Source organism: Anoplolepis gracilipes, chromosome 11 (genome assembly GCF_047496725.1).
Source record: "Anoplolepis gracilipes chromosome 11, ASM4749672v1, whole genome shotgun sequence".
Taxonomy (NCBI): Eukaryota; Metazoa; Arthropoda; class Insecta; order Hymenoptera; family Formicidae; genus Anoplolepis; species Anoplolepis gracilipes.
Window position 1 is genome coordinate 2,436,931 of NC_132980.1, and position 19,066 is coordinate 2,455,996.

General features: G+C 38.1%; 1 protein-coding gene and 1 pseudogene across 1 annotated transcript in view; both read left to right on the top strand.

The window, feature by feature from the left end:
* The window catches only part of LOC140671013 (G-protein coupled receptor Mth-like), a 108,275-nt gene that overhangs the window by 62,865 nt on the left and 26,344 nt on the right, over positions 1-19,066 (top strand). The window lies entirely within an intron of this gene.
* Positions 8,153-14,616, top strand: LOC140671294 (uncharacterized; annotated as a pseudogene).

Consider the following 19,066-nt stretch of genomic DNA (forward strand, 5'->3'; position numbering starts at 1 on the left):
ACATTTTGGTATTAGGATTTTCGTGTCTAAATGACCTCAGGAATCCATCATTAACAGATGATTCGGTAAGTCTGGGATACCCTGTATATATATATATATATATATACAGGGTGATTTGAAGGTCACGTGAAGGTCACTTCAAATTTTTTAAATAGAACACCCTATATATTTTTACATATTCTTGTAGCTCATCTCGAGAGCTTTCCAAAACACTTATGACAAAGTATTTTTCATTAAGTATTTTTTGAGTTATAAGGCTTCAAAGTTGCAGTATTTTGACATAAAATACAAGATATCTCATAAAATATTCATTTTTTGATTATCTTACTTTAATACTTTTATGCACAGAATAATGAGACGAATCAATTGGTGTAAAGAAAACACATAATTATGTTAAAGTAAAAATGTGTAACTGTTAGTTGCAAATTCAGATTTTTACTTTAACATAATTATGTGTTTTAATTATGCCAATTGATTCGTCTCGTTATTCTGTGCATAAAAGTATTAGAGTAAGATAATAAAAAAATGAATATTTTACGAGATATCTTGTATTTTATGTCAAAATACTGCAACTTTGAAGCTTTATAACTCAAAAAATACTTTGTCATAAGTGTTTTGAAAAGCTCTCGAGATGAACTACAAGAATATGTAAAAATATATAGGGTGTTCCATTTAAAAAACTTGAAGTGACCTTCACGTGACCTTCAAATGACTTTTCAAGGTCAAACCAATGGTACCATCTTATGGCCCCCTCGAAACCATACAACTTTTGTCTGAAACATTTTTCTCTCCCGGGCTTGGTTTTCGAGATATTCGACTGGATGGATTAAAATGGTCCACCCTGTATATATATATATATATGTATATCAATTGTTTCTAAATAAAAATTGACTAAAATTAATTTTTGTTTAGCGTCCCCAGAGCGAGCGATGACGGCGTTATCGCCAACGTCGTCGGCAGCGACAGGAACAACAACAGCAGCTTCAACAAATACCACCGCTGCCGCCACTGCCACCATTGCTGCCGCTGCCACCACCACCACCAGCAGCATCGCCGCCGCCGCCGCCCCAGTCGTAGCTACCACAGGCGGCACCGTTACCACCATCACTACCACAACAATTTGGGAGGAATGGGGTTAGAGAGGATGGGGAGGAAGCCAGGGAGGATGGGGAAGAGGTCAGGGAGGATAGAATAGTAGTCTTGTAGTCTTGTAGTTCTTCCAAGATACTTCTAGGCACACTCAACTAGGAAGATGTGGGGCGAAGCTGAAAGAGATACCTCCAAATTGCACTCCACTGTCTTTAGAGCAGGCCCAAGGAACGTCAACGCTTCTTATGGGCTAACGCTGAAGGACCGGATGAAAAGGACCTCACGCCACCCCCTGGTCCCCAATTTGTCACTCCCGGCCCTAAAGGAGAGCCTCACCAGTCAGGAAACAGGAGTCAGAGACAGAGAAAATTTCTACAACCTAGGTAGCTGAACAAGCCTAGCTTCCGTCCGGGTCGCGGAAGAGTGCTCACGCGTACCCGTGGCCCGGACACATGGAGAAGACAGTTAATGTGTGAACCGTTCCCACGAATGGGAAAGGCCCGTGCTACCTCGCCCTTTCAGGCATACGCCACATTTTTACATCTACTGTCTATCGGAACCGCCCCGAGACGGGCGATGGAAAAATCCAGTAGCGCCTACTGATTCGTTTGTGCAGGATGGACAGTTTGGCCACGACAAATAAGCCCATCCTTCCTTTCTTAGGGTGACATAAACTCCGCCGGCTGGCATTCGCCACTATCCGACTCCTTCACCCCGCTATCTTATCCGTCGTGCCCACGGGGACCACGGGGAGGCTTGTCCATTTGCATCCCGACCTGGATGAACGCTTCTGACCCTGTCGGGCGAAGGGAATAGTGGGATAGGTGGGCGTATTAAGGTAAAATGGAATCCTACCTAATTTGATCTAACGCGACGTGAACGCTGCTCGAGAGCGTGGTTGTCCCGAGAAGATTACGAGGTCACACCCCCATATCCGAAGGCTCCGACCTCTTCGGTTGAACAACGTACCTACCTAATATATAATCTACGATTCGTATCCCTTTAGCCAGAGGGATTCTCGGCAAAAATCGGTGAACACGGAAAGGGCCTCTGGGCTTGACACGAAGAAGCGTGCCACATCCGGCCATTGCCATTCACCTTCCGGTACGACGCTTCGCAGGATCTCTCTCTGCGCGTCAAAGAGAGGACATTCCAGCAAGAAGTGCTGAACTGAGTCAACTCCACCTCTGCAAATGCACACTTCACTTTCCACAAGACCTAACGACGCGAGTCTTTTCCTAAAATCTCCGTGTCCAGTGAGGACCTGTGTGCTTCAATGATTTATTTCTAACGAACGCGCAGCTAGTCTATCTCGCATGTCCCTAAAGAAAGCGAACGTGATACGACCCTTATTTAAAGAGTTCCATCGGGTCTGCCACATATTTATCGCCTCGTTTTTAATCCCTACGATCGCGGTTTTTCTTTCGGTTCCGGCGGGGATCTCAATATTACCGATCTTGGCGTCTTTTCCCGACCTAACATTATAACGCGCGGCGCCTTCGCGAAGAACTATATCTACTGGAGTCGCTCCTTCGACAACGCAAAGTGATTCCCACGAGGCCGTGCGGTATGCGCCAGTCATTGAAATTAAGACTCGACGCTGCAAGGCTTTCAGAATTCTAATATCCCTCTCCGTACACAGGTCGGCCCATCCCGCAGCGGCATAAGCCACTGTATGCCCCGGTAGATTGTGGAGAGTGTCCTAAAACGCAGGCCCCACTGGGCTCTCGCTACTCTACCTAACTTCTCGAACAGCGGCCCGACTTTACTGTTTAAGTATTCGCAGTACATGGAGAAGACAGCAGGATTCACCTGCAGTGGGCGGGTCTCAACACCCGTCCACGGGGGGGAAGGTTTTAGTTGGTAGGACCGGCCGGGCGCTTGCGCCGACGGGCCGGATGAGTCCAACACTACCCCCGGGTTCGCCTGGGGGTGTGCCTAAATGCATTTCCTCCTCCCACTGTTGGTAAAAAAAAAAAAAAAATAAAAAAGTAATGTTAACTGACGAGGAAGAAATATATTTGCGACTCAGAGATATTGATGGAGAAATCCCATTAACGTCCCGGAAAAGAGTTTTACGAAGAACAACCTAGTGTTGATCAAGGAAGTGTCAGTACACCAGAGGCTAGGAAATGGATTACTCCAAGAAAGAACACGAAAAGGACTTCTAAAAGGATTATAGAAAAACCCAAAGTGCTGGAGGTAAAAGAAATGACCGCAACACCAAGAGGAAAGGAACCAACAAGAATGAACGAGGATGTGAGATTTCCCCAGCAAAGGAAGAAGACACGTTTGGCCAAAACAGCGGCAGTATTGGTTAAGGTTGACACCAAGAAAACATCGTACACAGAGACGTTGCGAAATACAAGAGAAGACCCTAAAATCCAAGAGCTTGGTATAGACAATACCAGGGTCAGAATTGCGGCTAACGGAGTGTATGTTATTGAGGTTCCGAAAACAAGAAGAAGGCTGATAGCCTCCAAGAGAAGATGAAACGGGTTCTTGGTGAGACGGCGGTGATAACCAAACCATAGCTGTACGCAGAGATGTGGATCTCTGGCCTCGACGTCTCCGCTGGCCCATCGGACGTTGTAGCGGCTTTGGCGGATGGTGGAGAATGTCCGAGAGAAGACATCAAGGTCAACGGAATCAGACAAATGAAGACCGGTAGGCTCACGGCCTACGCAAGTTGCCCATATGATGGAATCGTAGATTGTATACTAGGTAGGTCCGTTGTTCAACCGAAGAGGTCGGAGCCTTCGGGTATGGGGGTGTGACCCCGTAATCTTCTCGGGACAACCACGCTCTCGAGCAGCGTTCGCGTCGCGTTAGAGGAAATTAGGTAGGACTCCATTTACCCTATTACGCCCACCTATCCCACCATTCCCTTCGCCCGACAGGGTCAGAAGCGATCATCCAGGTCGGGATGCAAATGGACAGGCCTCCCCGTGGTCCCCGTGGGCGGATAAGATAGCGGGGTGAAGGAGTCGGATAGTGGCGAATGCCAGCCGGCGGAGTCTATGTCACCCTAAGGAAGGAAGGATGGGCTTATTCGTCGTGGCCAAACTGTCCATCCTGCACACACGAACCAGCAGGCGCTACTGGATTTTTCCATCGCCCGTCTCGGGGCGGTTCCGATAGACAGTGGATGTAAAAATGTGGCGTATGCCTGAAAGGGCGAGGTAGCACGGGCCTTTCCCACTCGTGGGAACGGCTCACACATTAACTGCCCATATGATGCAGCAGACAAAATTGTAAGGAAGGGCAAGATTAAAATAGGCTGGTCACTGGTAAGTGCAGAAATCATCGAAAAGCCCATACGGTGTTATAGATGTTGGCATTTCGGCCATATAAGTAGTTCGTGCAACTCGCTATTAAATAAAGCAGGCTGCTGCTATAAGTGTGGAGAAGCCAATCATTTGAGATTGCAACAGAGAAATCTGTTGCACTCTGTGTAAGGAAAGGACTTACCCGATAGACACCGTATGGGAAGCCTAAGCTGCAACGTGAGACAGACTTACAAGGAGAAAGCTACGCAGAGTGGCCCTTCCCCTGTAAATAGTGGTAGAATAGTGTAATACTAGAATAGGATAGGTTACTATTAGTTATAGTCTTATTTATTAAGTCTATCTTGTGCCTCCAGGAGGGGGGCACAGGATTTTTCGGGATCCGTTCAGGGAAGGCCGGGGATACGACGGGCAGGGGCTACCTTTTATTTTAATATTATTTTTAATTGTTTCCTTTAATTACTTCCTTCATTTTATTATAATAAATAGCAGTTTAAAAGAAATCACAGGTTTGGTATTTTATCACTGCTCCCAGCGTACGTATCTACACTCGTGTGTATTGTCGGTTAAAGAGAGAGAGCGGTATCTCTCATATACTCTGTCATACAGGTAGTCTGATACACGTCGGCTTATCTCAGGCGCGCGTATATCTCTTAGTTATACGTGTATCTCGTTCTATTTAATAACTGTCCGTGACGATTATTCCTCTTTAAGATCTGATCAACGACTGCCCGTCGCTTCATCGCGGCGGGTGCTGAGCTTCCCTCCGAACTGCATGGTTTTTCGGAGGGGGTCCCTTAGCAACATGACCAAATATGGTTATGTTGCTGAATTCGCGTTTTAGTGCAGGCGAGGAGGTTCAAAGTCGAATTTCCTCGCTTGTACTTTTAGCAATTCGGCGACATCTTTCCGGTTTCGTGTTCGCGCTCGGTCTCGGGCGCGCGTGGCTCGCTGCGTCAGCGGCTCGCGCGATTATCGCTTCGCTCGCGATGCATTCCTGCATCAATATAATTATATGTATATATATATATATATTCATTAAATCTGTAGCCTTTTCTGGGGCTATAACAATCTTAAGTTAAGTTATACAACGTCACTACAGACTTTGGCTGTAGGTATTACTGACTAGGAGGACGCGGAACTGGGTCATCTCTTCACTCGCGCTCCGAGGTCTAGCAACGAGAAAACCCGAGGAATGATGTCTCTCTGGGTTTACATATCGAAGGACCGAACTAAGAGGACCTCACGTCACCCCAGGTCCCCAATTTGTCATCTCCGGCCCCGAAGGAGGGCCTCTTCGGTCAGGAAACTGGAGTCTAACACAGAGGACTACTACAACATCGGTGGCTGAAGAAGCCTACCCGGCTAGAAATTTTGGGAGGCAGACCTGCCGTCACATCAGGGCCGGATCGGGCATAGAAAAGGGGACCCTGATCTAGTTAACCAGATCAAGCCTAGATATGGACCTTTTCAGGTTATTTCCACGTTAAAAATCCTAAGTTTCAATCGGGCAATCCTGATCTGGCAAACACCAGGACCATATAAGGTTCCCTAGATGTTTAAAAATATATATATTTTTTATACGTCCGGGTTCCATACATGACCCAGACCTCTTCCTATTCAGGATCGCCGGATTGTTGTGTATGAAAAAAGTCCTAAGTTTCGATCGGGCAATCTTGATCTGGCAATTATCCGGGCTAAATAAAATTCGCTCGCTATAAAAAAATTTTGAAGTTTGATATTTTGTATGCCGGGCCTATCAGGCAATCATTAAAGCCCCATACGATCTACCATATAAATAAAATAAAATGTATAACTTTTTCAATGTATCTGGCAGTCTCTATCTAGTCTTGATAATAACGAAACAAAACTGAGTTATAAATTCATGTAAATGATCAGGCAATTATCAGAGCCTCTTCCAATTCAGTACAGTCAGGGTCCGTTCCTGAAATATCGTTGAATGAAGTATTAAATTATTCCAAAACATACATAGATCTGAATTCTCCAATATCATTTTATATATTTAATAGGAACTTGAATGAATTGCGCGAAATTGTTATCTACGTTATTTACAAGAAATATTAGAGACATTTCATAGATAAAAAAATCTATAAAAAGTTTTTTGTTTATAAAAATTGTGGAGGATTTTTTTATATATAATTAAAATCAAACTTTTTAAACTATATTTTTTATATTTTATGTCTAAAACCCTTTCCCTTTCAAAAATGTTCAAAATTTTCCCAAAAAAGTATATTTAAAAATATAATTATAATTTTCTATTATCATCGTGTATGCAATATTTTCATTAGATTGAGGATTATATAAAAATAAAACTATTGATATTTATGAGAGCCATTTAAAATAGTGCAGAGGGCGCTATCGTCACTTGCCCAAACCCGCGCATGAACGTGGACAACTTTGCTTCACGAAATAAGCGGAGTTGCACTACTGTATTATACTGTGGTGTCACAGTTCTTGGGTGCATTACTTATAATATATTAATATTCAAGTAAAAAATATGAGTGATCTACATAAATATCGAAAAAATGTACTTGGACGTGAACGGATGAGACGTCATCGAAAAAAAAAGACGATTGGACGAACAGCAAGCTGTTCAAACTTTATTTAGTGGTGCTAAATATGTCGACTGTGATGACTTTGATGTACACGCACCAGCAGAAATGGTGTCCGTCGGTAAATGTGTATGTACGTACATACGTGTATGACAACCGAAAGCGTCACATACACATGCAGCGCGTACGTACGTATCGCTTGAAGCGCGGCGGAGTTCAAGCAGCGGAGGAGAAAAAAGTGGAAGGCAATCCAATGTTGTATCCTTAGCGCAAGCCGCATGATCGAGAGAGAAAGCATGACAAGACGTGATGCCGATTAGTGGTGTCCTATAGCTCTGCCTCACTCACTCTACGCTTGAATACAGCATGAATGAGCGAGAAAGTTATAGGACACCGCGTTGTCTCTATATGCGTCTCGTTTGCTCTCGCGCTTATGTCATGTTTTCTTTCTTATTCTTTCAAGCTGAGCCTTGCGGCTCGAATACCGGCATTCATAAAATTTTAATTATATCATATTAATATTAGAAATTGATCGGTTTTATATATAGTAAAGAAACATATGTTTATTCTAATTAATTATTAATTTATTTATGATTGCGTATTTTTTTTTCTATTATGTAAAAAAATTTGGTAAAAAATTATACATGTATCATTATGAGTAATTTTGAGATTCACTAGAACAGCAATTGTAAATTTGCACCCATTTTTTACGGAATATGTTTCTTTGCTATGTATAAAACCGATTAATTTTTAATATATGATATAATTAAAATTTTATGAATGCCGGTATTTGATCCGCAAGGCTCAGCTACGTTTCTTGAAGGAATAAGAAAGAAAACATGACTTAAGCGCGAGAGCGAACGAGACGCATATAGAGACAACGCGGTGTCCTATAGCTTTCTCGCTCATTTCTACTGCATTCAAGCATAGTGTGAGTGAGGCAGAGCTATAGGACACCACTAATCGGCATCACGTCTTGTCATGCTTTCTCTCTCGATCATGTGGCTTGCGCTAAGGATGCAACATCGGATTGCCTCCCACTTTTTTCTCCTCCGTTGCTTGAACTCCACCGCACTTCAAGCGATACGTACGTGCGCGCTGCATGTGTATGTGACGCTTTCGGTTGTCATACACGTATGTACGTACATACACATTTACCGACGGACACCATTTCTGCCGGTGCGTGTACAGGATTCAGTTTCAATGAAGAACGAAGAGTGCATATCAGGATCTAGTGGTAATTATAGTGGATTTGTATCCAGTCAACCAAACTTCACGGTTGGAAATGTTAACTTAACTCCCCAATCAGGTGATGTTACCAATGATTCAAGTATTGAAGCTGAAAAATCGAATGATTACAGTGGTGAAAGAGCTTCTATGCTTAATGGTAGTAAAAACTCCGAATTATCATCTTCTGATGGAGAAGCTGATTATTTACTCGTAGAAGAGAGAGATGACGAAACTGAATTACGAGCAGCAAGTGTCACAGAAGAAGACGTTGAAGAGCTAAAAGATGATTTTTTCTTCGAAAATAATAAAATAGAAGAGTTGAGAGATTGAGCATTGAGAAGAAATCCAACAATTCCTCACACGCGTTTACACGAGTTACTCCTAATACTTCGCAAGAGATTGCTTCCTGACTTGTCAAAAACTGCGAGGACGTTTTTACAAACGACGAAAGCTCAATATGATATTAAAATCAATCAATAGGATGCTAGTGAATTTGTGTACGTTGGCATATCAGAGCAATTAAAAAGAATTGTAAATCCTCTTCTCTAGAATGATCACATTATTCACTTATTAGTGAATGTAGATGGACTGCAAATTGAATTGCAAGCAGTTCTGGCCAATTCTGTGTCAAGTTTTTTGTAAAGAAAATGCCTACAAACATTTTCCAGTAACCATTTACTCAGGTAACCACAAACCCAGTGATGTAAACAAATATCTGCATAAATTCATCATTGAAATAAATGAATTACAAGCTGATGGATTACTTATTAATGGCCAAAGGTTTAATATATACATTAAACGTTTTATCTGTGACCGCCCTGCTCGTGCCTTTTTAAAATGCATTAAAAGCCACGGAGGATATTGGGCCTGTGAAAGGTGCGATGTGCGTGGAAATCGAGTGGAGAAACGAGTAATCTATCCAGTGAACGAATCTGTTGAAGAGAGAACTGACGAGTTCTTCCGTAGACAAACAAACCTGAACCCTGAACATCACATAGGTCGATCACCTTTGTTACATATCAGACCTGCAATTGACATGATTTCATCTTTTGTATTGGACTTCATGCATCTCGTGTATTTAGGAGTAATGAAAAAACTCTTATTTTATTGATTAAAGGGCACTTTAAAAACCCGATTGAGTCATACGGGAAAGATACTATTGTCTGACTTCTTATTAAAGTTACAAAAACAAATTCCTTGTGAGTTTCAATGTACTGCACGGTCCTTAACGGAAATAGAACGATTCAAGGCAATTGAATTCAAATTCATATTGCTGTATGCAGGACCGGTAATTTTTAAAAAGGTATTGTCAAAAGATATTTATAGACATTTTCTTCTTTTACATACAGCTTGTCGTATATTATGTTCTAAAACAAGAACTGTGAGAGATTGTGATAACGTCAGAAATCTCTTGAGGAACTTTGTTTTGCTCATGCCACGTTTTTATGGTAAAACAAGTCTTATTGGAAATGTACATAACCTCATCCACTTGGCAGACGATGTAGAGCTTATGGATTGCTCAATTTCCCATTACACCGCTTTTCCATTCAAAAATGCGGTTGATAAAATTAAAAAAGTTCTCCGTAACGGAAATAAACCTTTGGCTCAAATTTGCAGGCGTTTACACGAAACTTTTCTTATAAATTGTTAAAGAGCCACCCCGGAAATGAATTTACAAGTATTAAGTCAATTACACCCAGATGAAACAGGACAAATTGTCGTTAAACGTCTGAAATATCAAGGTATGATCTCACTACAAAATCCCCGGATAATACAGTGTTATTAAAAAATAAAACTTTGTTACAAATCAGCAATATGTATTTTCTCGCCGGACGTAAAAAAAAACATTTATATTTGTAGTACTAAGTTGAAAAAGAAAAAATCACTCTTGTCATATCCGTGTGATTCAAACTCTTTGCATATGTGAATTGTAAAAGAAGAGAATCTTTCAGGACCATACCATTTAAATCAAGTGTCACAAAATATGGTTACGTTTGATTTCAGTGATGAGAAAGAATCAGAAATTTACACAATGCCCCTTCTTCATACGTAATTTAGCTTCCTATATTGAGAGAGTTTACCCGTAGGAAAAGGAAATACATACAGCTCATATTTTATAAAAAAAAGTTCTGCCTTGCATGCAAAATTAGTTATATGTTATGCTAAAAAAAAGTAAAAATTCATATTTTGTACAAAAAAAACTTTTCTATCACATTCGATTTTATTTTTTATTTCTATGTGTAAAGTGTAATATACGTGAGACACCGTGTAGAATGTGTGGCGCCACCGTAGCCGCCATACGAGGCGGTAGGTGAGGGTAACGGGGACTCAGTTACTCAGGGTCTCTCAAATAACACTGGTTAGGTTAGGGCAGTATGTGTAATTGAATTAATTCAGTTCAGAACCATGGTTGAGATTAGAACCATAAACATTGACCACAACTCTATTTAGTTCCATATTTGTGGGGTGTAAACTTTTAGAAGGCGCTAAAAACAGAGACCAAAAAAGAACAAAGAGCTTGGATGACCCTGCAGTTACTGCTTGGCAGGTAGGCACATTTATTATAAAAACTCTACAAAGTACAGTCGGACCTCTTATCTTACCACCCTTTTATCCTACCAAACCTCTCATCCTACCACAAAAAATCCTCTCATGCTACCACCGGGAAAGGGGAATTATATCCCCACTTCTCAGATTTTGTATGTATCATGTTACGCGCTTCGCACGATTCGGAAATGTTCGGAACCCGAATCTTTCCGAATAGACTGCAAAGTGAGGATAAAAAATCGCCCCGCATTTTGTGGTAGAATCAAAGGTTTTCCGGACCGAAAATGTGGTAGGATGAAAGGTCCGACTGTAAATTGAAGTTAAAGAAATTGCCGTGATAACTGAATTCTTAATTATCATAAAATTTAATTGAGAAGCACATATCAAAATCATTTAAAACTTTGACAACATAGATGTGATTATGCGTGTCTTGTCGCCGCCATTTGGTGATTGTGTTGTGTCGCCATATTACTTTGTCTCACAAGTCGATAATACTACAAATTCTACCCAACGATATAACCTCGTAATACAAGCTGCTATTTTAGCAGTTTATGTCACATAACCTAAAAGGATAGTTGAAAGGACAGGTTAATAATCGCCGCCCGGTGACGTCAGAAAAAAAACATTACGAAATACGTACAAATAAGTAATTTTACAATAAGTAATTTAATCATTCAATTTGGTTTATTATTCTGAACAAATGAAAAAAAACTAAAATCGAGAAATTCTTTTGAAAAAAATCTTCAATTTATCTATGCATAAATTTTTTTCTCTTTAGTTTATTACGAAAATTTTTATTAATTAAATATAATATTTTTAGAGCCCTCGAAACAGAATTTCATGAAAATAAAAAAAATTTGTCGTTGAATTTATATATTTTTATTCTCATTTATTGATTTGTTTATTAATTCATTTTTTATGTGTTTATTTATCTCTATTTTATTTTTCTTCAGAAAAATGACTTATTTATATAAAATAGTCTTATTCGAGGATGACAAGACAGAAACGTTCAGTGTATAGTCCCAACAAACTGGATATTCAGTTCAGAAGAATTAAATAATAAAGCTTGTCGTTTTCCTGTGGGTCCATTCAGGCAGTCACAAATTTCTAATTTGCATAAGAAGATTAAAAACTGTTGAGAATTCATGGCCGATACATAGAATAAAAATACATGGGAGAGCACATAAATCTTTTCAGAATTATTACTAAATTTTTAGATTTTCCATTACTTACAAATGTGCCTGGGTGTAGGTACTTATAAAGAAGCATGTGCAGCAGTTGGAAAACTAGAATATGATCGATACGTATTCTCTACCGATAGAGAATCTTCAGTTGAGAGAATAGTTATTGAGGAAAATCAAATTGATAAATTTGAGAAAGTACAGCAGAAGTCAATCACTGATGAGTTGAATGAGGCTAGAGTTGAGTTGAATAATGATTTAAATATTGACTATAGCAAAAAAGATGAATCACAATATAAATTTTTCCTATACAGTTTGCTAAAGTCTAAATATAAATACCATTTCGAGTGATCAATTTAAAAATAGTTTCTAAAACGTTTTCTTTATAATATACAGACTTACAAAAATCAAGAATAAATAGAACTTCTCATTCACCATCTTATTCGAGCGATTATTCTGAATCTGAGGAAGGGGACAAGGAATTCTCGGAGTCAGACTCAGTTGCGTTGTCGTTGCACGAAACTCCAGGTCCATTATCCAAGCATAATAAAAAAATTAAAAAAAGAAATCTTTATCAATTACTCAGTCTCAGTTATTATCGTCATTCGATGATTCTGCTATGGAAATTTCAGATGGAAAAAAGATGAGAAGTAAGAGTCATTCATTTCAAACAAGAAATTCGGATTTGATTGGGCCAAAAAAACTATTATTAGTGAATCACCTCTCAATGAGTGTGACTCGGAAATGCTTAAGAAAAATAGACCGAATAAATCAAGGGAAAAAATTTCTGAAAAACTATCAAAGTTTCCCTCTTCTACAGCATCCAGTGGAGAAAGGATAATTTTGGTAGCAAAATTCTGTTTGTGAATTTGAATCACCATCACAATCAAAAAAAAGGTTCCGTTCAAGTCCTGATTCTTCATTGTCAGAACTTGATACTGATAAGACGTACATAGGAACATCAAATATTAGTAGACGATCTCCATTGAAAGAAAAAAAATCAAAAAGAGGTCGTCCAATTTTACCTTCACCAACCTTCATCACTGGCTCCAAAGATCAAAATACTTCTTTCACATCTCAGCTAAATATATCCAGCTTCGAATCTTCTCAACGTAAAAGACCAGAAGAAAAATCCAGACGTTCACATTCAGCAGAAGCTAGTTCGAACGATAAAATTGTGACTTTGGGTAAAAAATAAAATTAATTGTGCAAGTGCAAATTTGTCACTATATTTAAAAAGAGTATACATATATATATGTATACTATAAATATATTTATTCATTTATTTATTTTTTCCAACTTCTTTGAATCGTTCACGCTCCGAGACTCCTAAACATAAAAGACCAGGAATAAATTCCCGACTTTTACGTTCAGAGGAGGCTGGTTCGAAGGGCGAAGAAATTGTGACATTAGGTAAAAAATATTCACCATTCAAGTGTAAATTTGTCATATTATAATTTTTTAAAATTAGGTTTTAATTAATTTTCAGCTTCTTTGATAACATTAATGAAGACAGTTCACCACAGTTTATCATCTAAAATTTCATCGATTACACGGAACTCAGGTGGAAATAAATGGAAAAATTGACAAATTAACAGATATCTCTCGACAAAAATGTCAAATAGAAAGTGAAGACAAAATTGAGGAAAATAATCAAATTTTATTACCAGTTGATACAAAAGAAGTCTTCGATATTTTTGATGTCAGACTCAAAGATGATAAAGAATATCATTGAAAAATTGTAAGCGAGTTTAATCTTGAATTTAATCTCGTTAGATAACACTACTCTCTCTGTTATTTTATTTTCCATCGATTCTTTAAATTGTACGAACAATGTTTTCTTCATATTTTATATTTTTTAATTAAAAATTATATATTTTTTGTTTCAGAAAAATCGTATAAAAAATATGATTCCAAGAAACAAAACCTACGAGACATACAGTCTCTCTATCATCCTTCGGACGTTTCTTACAAAAGATTTCGTATGTTCAAGTTTCACTGCTCTACAGAAAACAAACAAAGTTCCTTTGAAGGAAACCAATTTCTACAAATGCCTCTTAGGTATGTAATCAGTTTTTTGTTTATACCTCTCATTCGTTAATAATTTATAAATCAATAATTCTACGACGTATATCTTGTTAATCATTATTTTTACAGATGTTCATTTACAAATTCTTGGTGATGCTATGAGCGAAGAAAAATTCAAAGGAGCACTGAAAGGGACACTTAATGCGGCTAAAAACTGGGAAGGAGGATGTGCATTGAGACGAGATTAAAATATAGTTGACAATCAACGTCGTTTTAACTGTTTTTATTTCCTAGTTCTTTTTAAGTCAAATTTTCTGTGCAATCATTTTCAAGTCAAATTTCTCATGTAAGTGTTATTGAAGAATTTTTTTTTCAAAGGAAAGCAATAATGAGTTAAATGTTTTCTCTAATACAAAATTTGCTCTTGATAAAAAATGAGATTGTTTATTTTTATTTATTTAAAAAAATCTATTGATTATTTTCGAATTAAGTAATTTCATTTAAATATCTTTGATAAAATGTTATAAAAAAGACTACAGTGTTTGAAACACTTCACCGATTACATTTAAAAAAATTTGATGTAAACAAATTTATTCTTGTTTTGAGATTTTATTTTTAAAGAAAAGCTATAATGAGTTAAGTGTTTTTTTCTACTTGTATCTACAGGATTTGTGCGTGATAAAAAATGAGACTGTTTATTTTTGTTTATTTTTATTTTTATTTTAATAGAAAAAAAAATTTATTAATAATTTTTTAATTAAAGTATTAGTTAAGTATTTATTTAAGTGTCTTTGGAAAAATGTTACGAAAAAGAAGACACTGTTTGAAACACTTCACTGATTACATAAAAAAAATTGTTTTATGTAAACAAAATTATCGTGTTTTGACAAATTTGTATTTTTAGAAAAAGTAACAATAAGTATATTTAAAAAAATATAATTGAGAAAAATGTAAACTAAATATAAGAGTTCATTATAAGAAAACACTGTAATTATCAATCAAAAAGTCAAAATATGAATAAATAAAAAGAAAACCTAACCTAACCTAATCTAATCTAACTTTGTCAGGTCTCTAAATGGTGAACCCTATCAAGCCCTGAAATAATTAACTTTAGCCGGACCTTATTTGGTTTTCGTTGTCTGGCCCTTTTCTGGAATCTTTATCCGGCCCACGGCCGGTGACCTTTATCTGGACCTCGTCCTGTCAACTTTATCAGGTCCTTGAGTGGTTGGCATGATCAGGCCCGTATACATCCATCGCGTTACACTCCTAAGCAGGGCCGAATAAGGTAATCGGGTAAGGACCTTACTTTTCAAAAAAGGCAATCTTATGCGGACCTTATGTGACCCCTAGTAAAATTTCTAGTCGGGTAGCTTCCGTCCGGGTCGCGGAAGAGTGTTCATGCGTACCCGTGACCCGGACACATGGAGAAGACAGCAGGATTTACCTACAGTGGGCGGGTTTCAACACCCGCTCACAGGGAGGAGGTTTTAGTTGGTAGAACCAGCCGGGCGCTTGCGCTGACGGACCGGGTGAGTACAACACTACCCCCGGGTTCGCCTGAGGGTGTGCCTAATGCATTCCCTCCTCCCACAGTTGGTAAAACTAAAAAAAAAAGAGGTCAGAGAAGGGGGAAGAGGTCAGGGTAGGGGAAGACGCAGCCGGGGCCGCGGAGGGAAAATACAAATATTTTACATAAACTAAAATAATATAAACACGTGTATAATAAAAGAATTATACAATTATAATTATAAAATAAAATATATATACATATATATATACATACATATATATGTAGGATTAAAAACGCATTATTTAACATACTGCATTCCTCAGAGCACTGTTATTAGAAGATAAGTTTTATGTGCGCGCGTGCGACGTTGCAGGCGATAGCGGCTAGATCATACGACACGAGTATCTAGCAGTGTTTATAACAGAAAAGTATCGGTTCACCGTTGCGTCATTAGCGGCTAGATCATACGGTGCGAGTATCTAGCATTGTTTATAACAGATTAAGATATTGGGAGAGCACGATGAATCAGTGCAGTCTCTCAGGGCAGTCTGTGTTCAACCGTCATTCTGTGCGTACACCATTATATTATACTCTATATCCTCAATAAATCCTTTTCTTATTTTATAACATCTTTCTGTCCCCCATATCCCACATATTTTTGGAGGCTTTCGTCCGGGATAGGGACAGAGATCAGGATCGAGGCTTAGAGTGCAGTGCTAAAAGAAGTTGAAGAAGTTCAAGACGTTCACGAATCTCAAGACGTAATTTAAAGAAGTTCGTAAAAAGTTCAAAACGTTAAGACGTTAAGGCGTAAAGTTCAAGAAGTTCAAGGCGTTCACGAATCTCAAGACGTAATTTAAAGAAGTTCGTAAAAAGTTCAAGACGTTAAAACGTTAAGACGTTGAGGCGTAAAATTAAGAAGTTAAGACGTAATTTAAACAATGTCGAAACCAGGCGCTAGCAAAGAAAACGACGATCTGCATATGAAGCTCACAAATATAACGATGGTTAAGTTGAAACAAGAATAAAAAGACGAAAGTTGAAAACAACGGGACCGAAAAATGAGCTCATCCTAAGACTGTTACCATTTATGCAACTCGAACTTCAGCATGGTGAAATGGAATATCACGATGATGAGGATGAAAGTGACAACAAAAACGCACAAGGAAGACACACGAAAATGCAAGAAGATGATGGTGAAAGTGATACACATTCGAGTGACGAAGATGAAGCACCACTTGCCGAAAGAAGACAAAATAAAACAAGAAAAGCTCGAGTAAATCAGTTACTGACATTCAGAGATGTTGAAGAATCCTTAGAGACGTTCAACGGAGATGACAAGGTCGACGTGAAAATATCGATTAAAGACTTCGAGGAAATGGCTGAATTGTGCGAATGGTCCGACGCCCAGAAGGTAGCATATGCGAAACGCCGTCTTCGTGGATCAGCAAGCTGTTCGTAAAATATGAAAGATGCACAAAAACGTGGAAGAAATTACGGTGCGCATTAAAAGAAGAATTTGCCAATGTTGTGGACAGTCATGCAGTGCATCGAGAGTTATCGCGGCGAAAGAAAACAATTGACGAATCATATCAAGCATACATATATAAAATGTTCGAGATCGCTGCACAAGCTAATATTGATACGCCATCGGTAATTCGATACATTATTGAAGGTATTCAAGACGACGCAGTTAATAAAACAATATTACATGGAGCAAAAACAATACGTGAATTAAAAGAAAAGTTCGTGCAATACGAAGCGATAAAAGGGAAAGGCAAATCAAAGACGAAGCAGTCGAAGTGGGAGGAGAAGAAAAAGATGATACGAGGAGACACAAGTTCGACGGAGACAAGAAGATGTTTCAACTGCGGAGCAGTTGCTAGCAGAGATCATTTGGGTAAAGTGTGTCCGACGAAAGACAAAGGTGCCAAGTGCTTTAAATGCAATCAATATGGACATATCGCGAAATCATGTAGAGAGACAGTAAGTGCGCAGAAAGAAGCCGCATGTGTAAATACTAAAAATCCGCAACAGAAGCAGATAAAGCAAGTAGAAGTTGCGAATCAATGCTTTATTAGTATAATAGATACGGGTAGTGATCTGAGCTTGATGAATCGACAATGTTATGAAAAAATAGATCGTCCGAATTTAAATAATAAGATAAACTTTGACGGTTTAGGCTCGTTAAACAATAGCACGTACGGAGTTCATTTGAAATAAATGTTATTATTGACGGCGAAACATATAAGATCATATTTCATGTTGTTGACGATAAAATAATGAAGCATGCAATTTTGATTGGTGCTGACTTTTTGAATCAGGTAGAATTACATGCAGTAGGAGGTCAGGTAACTATCCGAAAAATTCCTGAAAAATCAATTTATGCGAATAATTCAGAATTACCTGAGGTGTTAAAAGTTGATGTAATAGAAGACGCGAATCCATTTGATTTTTCATATGTTTCCGATAAAAGCACACGACAAGAACTAGAAGTTATTGCAAAAAATTATGAGCCCAAGAAAACGCGTGAAGTCAATGTTAAAATGACATTAATTTTGAAAGATGATATTCCAGTTTATCAAAGACCATATAGATTATCTCAGTCGGAAAAGCAAGAAGTTGATAACCAATTAAAAACATGGATAGATAATGGTATCATAAAACCTTCTAATTCTGAGTACGCAAGTCCTGTCGTGTTAGTAAAAAAGAAAAATGGTGATACAAGAATTTGTGTTGACTTCCGAAAATTAAATAAGAAAATTATAAAAGACCATTACCCATTACCATTGATTGAGGATCAATTAGATCGTTTACAAGGCGCGAAAATTTTCAGTACACTCGATCTAAAAAACGGATTCTTTCACGTTGAAGTAGCTGTAGAAAGTAGGAAGTACACTTCTTTTATTGTTCCCACAGGTCAATATGAATTTATGCGAATACCGTTTGGACTTTGCAATTCCCCTGCAGTGTTCCAAAAATTTATAAATGCTGTCTTTAAAGATTTAATTTCTGAAGGAGTCGTATTAACTTACATGGACGATTTAATTATACCTTCACAAGATATTGAGCAAGCAATTAATAATTTAAAGCGTGTGATAGAAGTATCGAGTCAAGCTGGACTGCATGTTAACTGGCAAAAATGTAAATTTATCCAAACAGAGATTATATATTTAGGACATATTGTGACGAATGGAACTATAAAACCCGCGGAATGCAAAACTAATGCAGTTATGAAATTTCCAGTTCCAAAATGCATCAGAGACGTGCAAAGTTTTGTCGATCTTACAAGTTACTTTCGTAAATTTATTTATCAATATTCAATGATAGCACGACCATTAACGAATCTTTTAAGAAATAACGTAGAATTTCGATTCGGAAAAGATGAAGAACACGCATTTCAAAGTTTAAAACTAGCGTTAAGTAATAAACCTATTTTAAGATTATATAAAACTGGTGCCGAAATAGAATTGCACACAGACGCTTCAAAATTTGGTTACGGTGCGATTTTAATGCAAAACGATTATTCAGATAATGCTTTTCATCCAGTTTACTTTGCAAGCGGAAAAACTACTCCAGCAGAAGAAAAATATACTAGTTACGAGTTAGAAGTACTCG